A 7000-nucleotide genomic window follows, 5' to 3' on the forward strand; every position below is an offset into this window, starting at 1 on the left:
AGAACTCCCCTGTTCTGCTCCGTGGGGCTGGTTTGCTAGAGGGGACGGGCCAGTGAGACTCAGGGTCCAATGATTTGGACTAGGTGTCTCTCTCCAGAGGCCTCAGTGAGAGCAGTGAACCCCCAGGCTAGAGCCCCCCTCACTTACCCTTGGCAGATCTGTCAGAGCCACTAGATCCTTGGTCACTTGCTGTGCAGAGGAGGAGGAGAAGAGAGAGTATATTAGCATCTCTCACAAGGCTGGGCTTCAGCGTAGTTAGTAGATACGGGGGACTCTTATCCAAAGGGAACAGTCATCACCTTACTCTTCCCTAGCAGTGAGGTGGTTGGTGCACAGATCAGTCTACAATGCAGCTGCCCTGGATTTCCACTATTCACATGCAAAAAACATTACCATTGTACGAGGTCAGCACTGACTTGTGCTTTTCACGTCTCTTCAGAATGGAAGCACTGAACACTCAACAGTCAAAGGCTAGCAAACTAAGAAATGCTGGGCTATGGATACTCAGGCCAAACAACCTCAACTCTGCCCCCTTCGGTCTGTGCCCAAATGGGTCCTTCAAGCAGACCACAGACTTCACCCTCACACCCTGCCAATCGACAGCAATTCCCGCCTTAATCAATGGCGCTGCACAGAACAGTGTGGATGGCATGAAGAGGAATGCTGATTGGGGTGGTGCTGGGCACACAGACAAGGGTGAGTTTGGTTTGGCCTGGTGCTGGTCTATTCCCTGTTCCTATTCCCAGACCCACTGGGGCAGAGTTCGAGTTGCGTGGGAAGCATCATTCTACCTCGGCATATCCTGGTTTGCCAACCTTTGACTTCTGGGAATTCAACACTCTCAGGACACAGGGAGCCTAGGGCAGGGCTGAGCACCTGCAACCTTAACTCCACGTTAACAAAGTTCTTGCATGTGAATTTCCGTTGTTCTGGAGTAAAGAGGAGAAGCGAGGGAGGCACGACTCAGGGCCAACTGTAGGAGGAAGGGGGGTGCTCCGAGGAGGTTGTGTTGGCACTTCTCAAACCCCCTCAGGTACCCGCTGGAGACACCCCTGAGAGGGTAAAGAGAGAGCTGGACGGCTACACCCTAGCAGGGCCCGGCAGATCTACGCATTTTATACTGACTCTTGGTGCCAGGCATTAGATGGCCTCTGAGACAGTCCATCATTTATGTAAATATTTCCCATAGTTTTAGTCTTGGTCTTGTCCCTAAAGCTAATTGCCGGAAACAACTGAGGAGGGGATTTGAACTCGTGGTCCTCGAGGTGACAGCTTGGTGCCGATCTGACGTCAATGGAAAGACGCCCATTGGCTTCAACAGGCTTTGGATCAGGCCCAGACTTCACAAGCACCAAACCAACTTTCAGGTAAGTCAAAAGAAGTGTAACATTAAAAGCAGGTCAGACACCTTCAGGGTCACACTCAGCCACACACAGCACAGCTCTAGGGGGATAATAATTCTGCCCAACACCACCGTATACATTCCTGACCATCGCCTTCTCTGCACTAGAAAAATTGGGGACCCATCCCCGCAAGCAATGCAATTCCACCAGTGATAGCAAAGGTGGAGCAATTGAGGAGATGGGGTTCAGGTGTTTTTAACCACTGCATCATCTAGACTTCCCCTGAGCAAGGTTACAGAACATGTGTCTACAGCCACTCTACACTACTGAAGACGAGCTCTGCTGGGAAAATAACAAAGCAGGGCAGATTATCCAACAAGTTCTTGGAATGTATTGGAGACATTTTTTCTTTCAGAAGGTGGAGAAAGCTACTAGGGGAGAGGCTGTTCTAGATTTAACTTTGACAAATAGGGAGGAACTGGTTGAGAATTTGAAAGTGGAAGGCAGCTTGGGTGAAAGTGATCATGAAATGACAGAATTCATGATTCTAAAGAATGGTAGGAGGGAAAACAACACAATAAAATAATGGATTTCAAGAAGACAGACTTTAGCAAACTCAGGGAGTTGCTAGGTAAGATCCCATGGGAAGCAAGTCTAAGGGGAAAAACAGTTCAGAAGAGTTGGAAAGTTCTCAAAGAGACATTATCAAGCGCACAGGTGCAAACTATCCCACTGCACAGGAAAGCAATGAAGGTTGGCAAGAGACCACACTGGCTTAAACCAGGAGATCTTCAATGATCTAAAATCAAAAGAGAGTCCTACACAAAGTGGAAACTAGGTCAAATTACAAAGGATAACTGTAAACAAATAACGCAAGTATGTAGGGACAAAATCAGAAAGGTCAAGGTACAAAACGAGATCAAACTAGCTAGAGACATAAAGGGTAACAACAAAACATTCTACAAATACATTAGCAGCAAGAGGAAGACCAAGGATAGGGTAGGCCCATTAGTCAATGAGGAAAGAAAGACAATAACAGAACATGGGAGGATAGGTTGATACGCTGGAGGGTAGGGATAGGATACAGAGGGACCTAGACAAATTAGAGGATTGGGCCAAAAGAAATAAGATGAGGTTCAACAAGGACAAGTGCAGAGTCCTGCACTTAGGACGGAAGAATCCCATGCACTGCTACAGACTAGGGACCGACTGGCTAAGCAGCAGTTCTGCAGAAAAGGACCGAGGGGTTACAGTGGACAAAAAGCTGAATATGAGTCAACTGTGTGCAATACGAGTCAGCAGTGTGCCCTTGTTTCCAGAAGGCTAATGGCATCTTGGGTTGTATCAGTAGGGGCATTTCCCGCAGATTGAGGGACGTGATCATTCCCCTCTATTCGACATTGGTGAGGCCTCATCTGGAGTACTGTGTCCAGTTTTGGGCCCCACACACTACAAGAAGGATGTGGAAAAATTGGAAAGAGTCCAGCGGAGGGCAACAAAAATGATTAGGGGGCTGGAACAAATGACTTATAAGGAGAGGCTGAGGGAACTGGGATTGTTTAGCCTGCAGAAGAGAAGAATGAGGGGGATTTGATAGCTGCTTTCAACTATCTGAAAGGGGTTCCAAAGAGGATGGACCAACATGGTTCTCAGTGGTAGAAGATGACAGAACAAGGAGTAATGGTCTCAAGTTGCAGAGAGGGAGGTTTAGGTGGATATTAGGAACAACTTTTTCACTAGGAGGGTGGTGAAGAAGTGGAATGGGTTACCTAGGGAGGTGGTGGAATCTCCTTCCTTAGTGGTTTTTAAGGTCAGGCTTGACAAAGCCCTGGCTGGGATGATTTAGTTGGGGTTGGTCCTGCTTTGAGCAGGGGGGTAGGAGTAGATGACCTCCTGAGGTCCCTTCCAACCCTGAGATTCTATGATTCTATGTGAAAATGGGGAAAGGGCTAAATGACTTTTTTGTTTCAATTTTCACCATAAGGTTTTATAGCGATTGGAGGTCGAGCATAGTGAACACCAGTGAAATTGAGGTAGAATCTGAGGCTAACGTAGGGAAAGAACAAGTTAAAAATGATTTAGACAAGTTAGATATCTTCAAGTCACCAAGGCCTGATAAAAGGCATCCTAGAATACTCAAGGAACTGACAGAGCAGATATCTGAACCAATATCTTTGAAAAGTCATGGAAGATGGCAGAGAGGACTGGAAGAGGGGAAACATAGTGCCAATCTATAAAAAGGGGATTAGGCACAACCCGAAGAATTACAGACCAGTCAGTTTAACTTCAGTACCCAGAAAGATAATGGGGCAAATAATGAAGCAATCAATTTGCAAACACCTAGAAGATATAAGGTGATAGTAAACAGTCAGCCTGGATTTGTCAAGAACAAATTGTGTAAAACTAACCTGATAGCTTTCTTTGATAGGGTAACAAGCCTTGTGTATGGGAGGAATGGTAGATGTGGTATAACTTGATTTTAGTAAGGCTTTTGATAATGTCTCATAGGACCTTCTCATTAACAAACTAGGGAATATAGTCTAGATGGTGCTACTATAAAGTGGGTGCAGAACTGGTTGGAAAACTGTTCCCAGAGAGTAGTTATCAATAGTTCACAGTCATGTTGGAAGGGCATGACAAGTGGGGTCCCTCAGGCCTGGTCTACACTAGGAGGTTATGTTGTATTTAGCAGCGTTAACTCGAATTAACCCTGCACCCGTCCACACAACGAAGCTATTTATTTCGACATAGAGGTCTCTTTAAATCGATTTCTGTACTCCTCCCCGATGAGGGAATAGCGCTAAATTCGACATGGCCATGTCGAATTAGGGTAGGCGTGTATGTAATTCGACGCTAAAAGCTCTGGGAGCTATCCCACAGTGCACCACTCTGTTGACGCTCTGGACAGCAGTCCGAGCTCGGATGCTCTGACCAGCCACACAGGAAAAGCCCCAGGAAAATCTGAATTCCTTTTCCTGTCTGGCCAGTTTGAATCTCATTTCCTGTTTGGACATCGTGGCGAGCTCAGCAGCACTGGCAACGATGCAGAGCTCTCCAGCAGAGGTGACCATGCAATCGCAGAATAGAAAGAGGGCCCCAGCATGGACTGATCGGGAAGTCTTGATCTGATCGCTGTGTGGGGCGATGAGTCCGTGCTTTCGGAGCTGCGATCGAAAAAAATGGAATGCCAAGATCTACGAGAAGATCTCCAAAGCCATGACGGAGAGAGGATACAGCCGGGATGCAACACAGTGCCACATGAAAATTAAGGAGCTGAGACAAGGGTACCAGAAGACCAAAGAGTCAAATGGACGCTCTGGATCCCAGCCCCACACATGCCGTTTCTACAAGGCACTGCATTCCGTTCTAGGTGCGGCCGCCACCACTACCACACCACTGTCCGTGGACTCTGACGATGTGGTATTGTCAACGGCCGCTTCCTCGGAGATGTTCGCGGACGGGGAAGATGAGGAAGGAGATGTGGAGGACGAGGCAGTCGACAGCGCTTTCAACGCTGATTTCCCCGACAGCCAGGGGAAATCACCCTCATGGAGATCCCCTACCAACCCTCCCAAGGTGGTAACCCAGACCGTGAATCAGGGGAAACATCAGTAGGTAAGTGTTTTAAACATTTATTTTGAACAGAATAGGAATGGTATCTTAACAATGGGTTTTTCATGATTAGTTTGCCCTAGGCGCTTTAGTTTCTAGTCCTTGCCAGTGCAGCTACTGGAAAATTCTGTCAATATGTCCGGGGATAGAGCAGAAATCCTCCTGGGACATCTCCACGAAGGTCTCCTGGAGGTATTGTGAAAGCCTTTGCATCAGGTTCCTGGGGAGAGCGGCCTTATTGCGTCCTCCATGGTAGGAAACTTTTCCGCGCCAGGCTAGCAGCAAGTACTCCGGGATCATTGCCTCGCAAAGCATGGTGGCATACGGCCCTGGTGCTTGCTGGCATTCACGCAGCATGCGGTCTGTGCCCGAAATCCTCATCAGAGTGATATCACTCATGGTGACCTGCTTTGAATTAGGGGAATGTTAGTATTGGGACTGATTGTCTGTTCCTTTACATAACTGTAACCGGCGGTTTACAGCCAAGCGGTGGAGGCATGACAGGGGCAGCATGCAGGGATCTTTCCCAGGGACAGCCGCGAGGGGGGTGGGGACAGGGGCAGAGTTCACGCTGGCCGGATTGCCGGCAGCAGGAACTGGCCAATGCTAGGAGCATTGCTTGGAACGTGAAAGGAGGGCACTGCTATAAATTAAGCTTTAAGCAGCCAAAAGTCTACGGCTTACCATGTCCGCCTGCTAGCCGAATTCCGTTGTCCGGCCCCGCTTGTGTGATCTGTAAAGCAAGACCCCAGGCACTCAATGGGAAGGCCGAAAATTCGACCTTGTACTGAGTGCGCATGTGATAGGTGCTGTGCATGGTCTTGTTCACAGAGAAAGACTATATTCATTGTTCGCAAAATTGTATCTTTCTGAGGAATTCACTCCCTTTTTCCCATCCCACAGCTGCGAGTGTCTCCCGAGCTACCCCGGCATCCCCCTCCCAGAGGCTGGCGCAGATCAGGCGACGAAAGAGAAGGATACGGGACGAGATGTTCTCAGAACTTATGGGCTGCTCCCGAGCCGAGGCGGCACAGCAGACCCAGTGGAGGGAGAACATGTTGCAATACCAGCGATCACACAGCGAATGGGAGGACAGGTGGCGGCAGGAAGACCAGCAGGCAATTCAAACGCTGCTTGGACTAATGAGGGAGCAAACGGACACGCTCCGGCGCCTTGTAGACGCCCCACTGGTGAGAACACTTTAACCTGTCTGGTCATTCAGTGACAGACCTGCGGGTGGCTATATTACAACAGAAAAACTTCAAAAACAGACTCCAACGAGAAACTGCTGAGCTAGAATGGATATGCAAACTAGACACAATCAACTCCGGTTTGAATAAGGACTGGGAATGGCTGAGCCATTACAGACATTGAATCTGTCTCCCCTTGTAAGTATTCTCACACTTGTTATCTAACTGTCTGTCTGTACTGGGCTAGCTTGATTATCACTTCAAAAGTTTTTTTTCTCTTAATTAATTGGCCTCTCAGAGGTGGTAAGACAACTCCCACCTGTTTATGCTCTCTGTATGTGTGTATATATATCTCCTCAATATATGTTCCATTCTATATGCATCCGAAGAAGTGGGCTGTAGTCCACGAAAGCTTATGCTCTAATAAATTTGTTAGTCTCTAAGGTGCCACAAGTCCTCCTGTTCTTCTTTTTTCAAAGATTTTATAAGTCTTTTCTTTCACTCCAAGCACCTCACCCAAGCCCCTGTCCCAGTTTCATCCCCTAACTGTGTAGTTCTTAATAAAAAATACGTTTCTGTTAATTACTGTTTCCATCATGTTCTTTTAAAGGAGAGTATCAGAGGGGTAGCCGTGTTAGTCTGAATCTGTAAAAAGCAACAGAGGGTCCTGTGGCACCTTTAAGACTAACAGAAGTATTGGGAGCATAAGCTTTTGTGGGTAAGAACCTCACTTCTTCAAATGCAAGTAATGTAAATCTCCAGAGGCAGGTATAAATCAGTATGGAGATAACGAGGTTAGTTCAATCAGGGAGGGTGAGGTGCTCTGCTAGCAGTTGAGGTGTGAACACCAAGGGA

The 7000-nt window shown here is 47.6% G+C and overlaps 1 long non-coding RNA gene across 1 annotated transcript; it reads right to left on the bottom strand.

Annotated features, from left to right (window-relative positions):
• Positions 1-4959: 4959 nt before the first annotated feature.
• Positions 4960-6994, bottom strand: LOC135980403 (uncharacterized). Its single transcript, XR_010597486.1, has 2 exons — positions 5640-6994; positions 4960-5363 (listed from the first exon to the last, which is right to left on the bottom strand). It is a non-coding gene; the product is annotated as an uncharacterized LOC135980403 (long non-coding RNA).
• Between the last annotated feature and the right edge of the window lie 6 nt (positions 6995-7000).

Source organism: Chrysemys picta, unplaced genomic scaffold, assembly GCF_011386835.1.
Source record: "Chrysemys picta bellii isolate R12L10 unplaced genomic scaffold, ASM1138683v2 scaf3088, whole genome shotgun sequence".
Lineage (NCBI taxonomy): Eukaryota > Metazoa > Chordata > Testudines > Emydidae > Chrysemys > Chrysemys picta.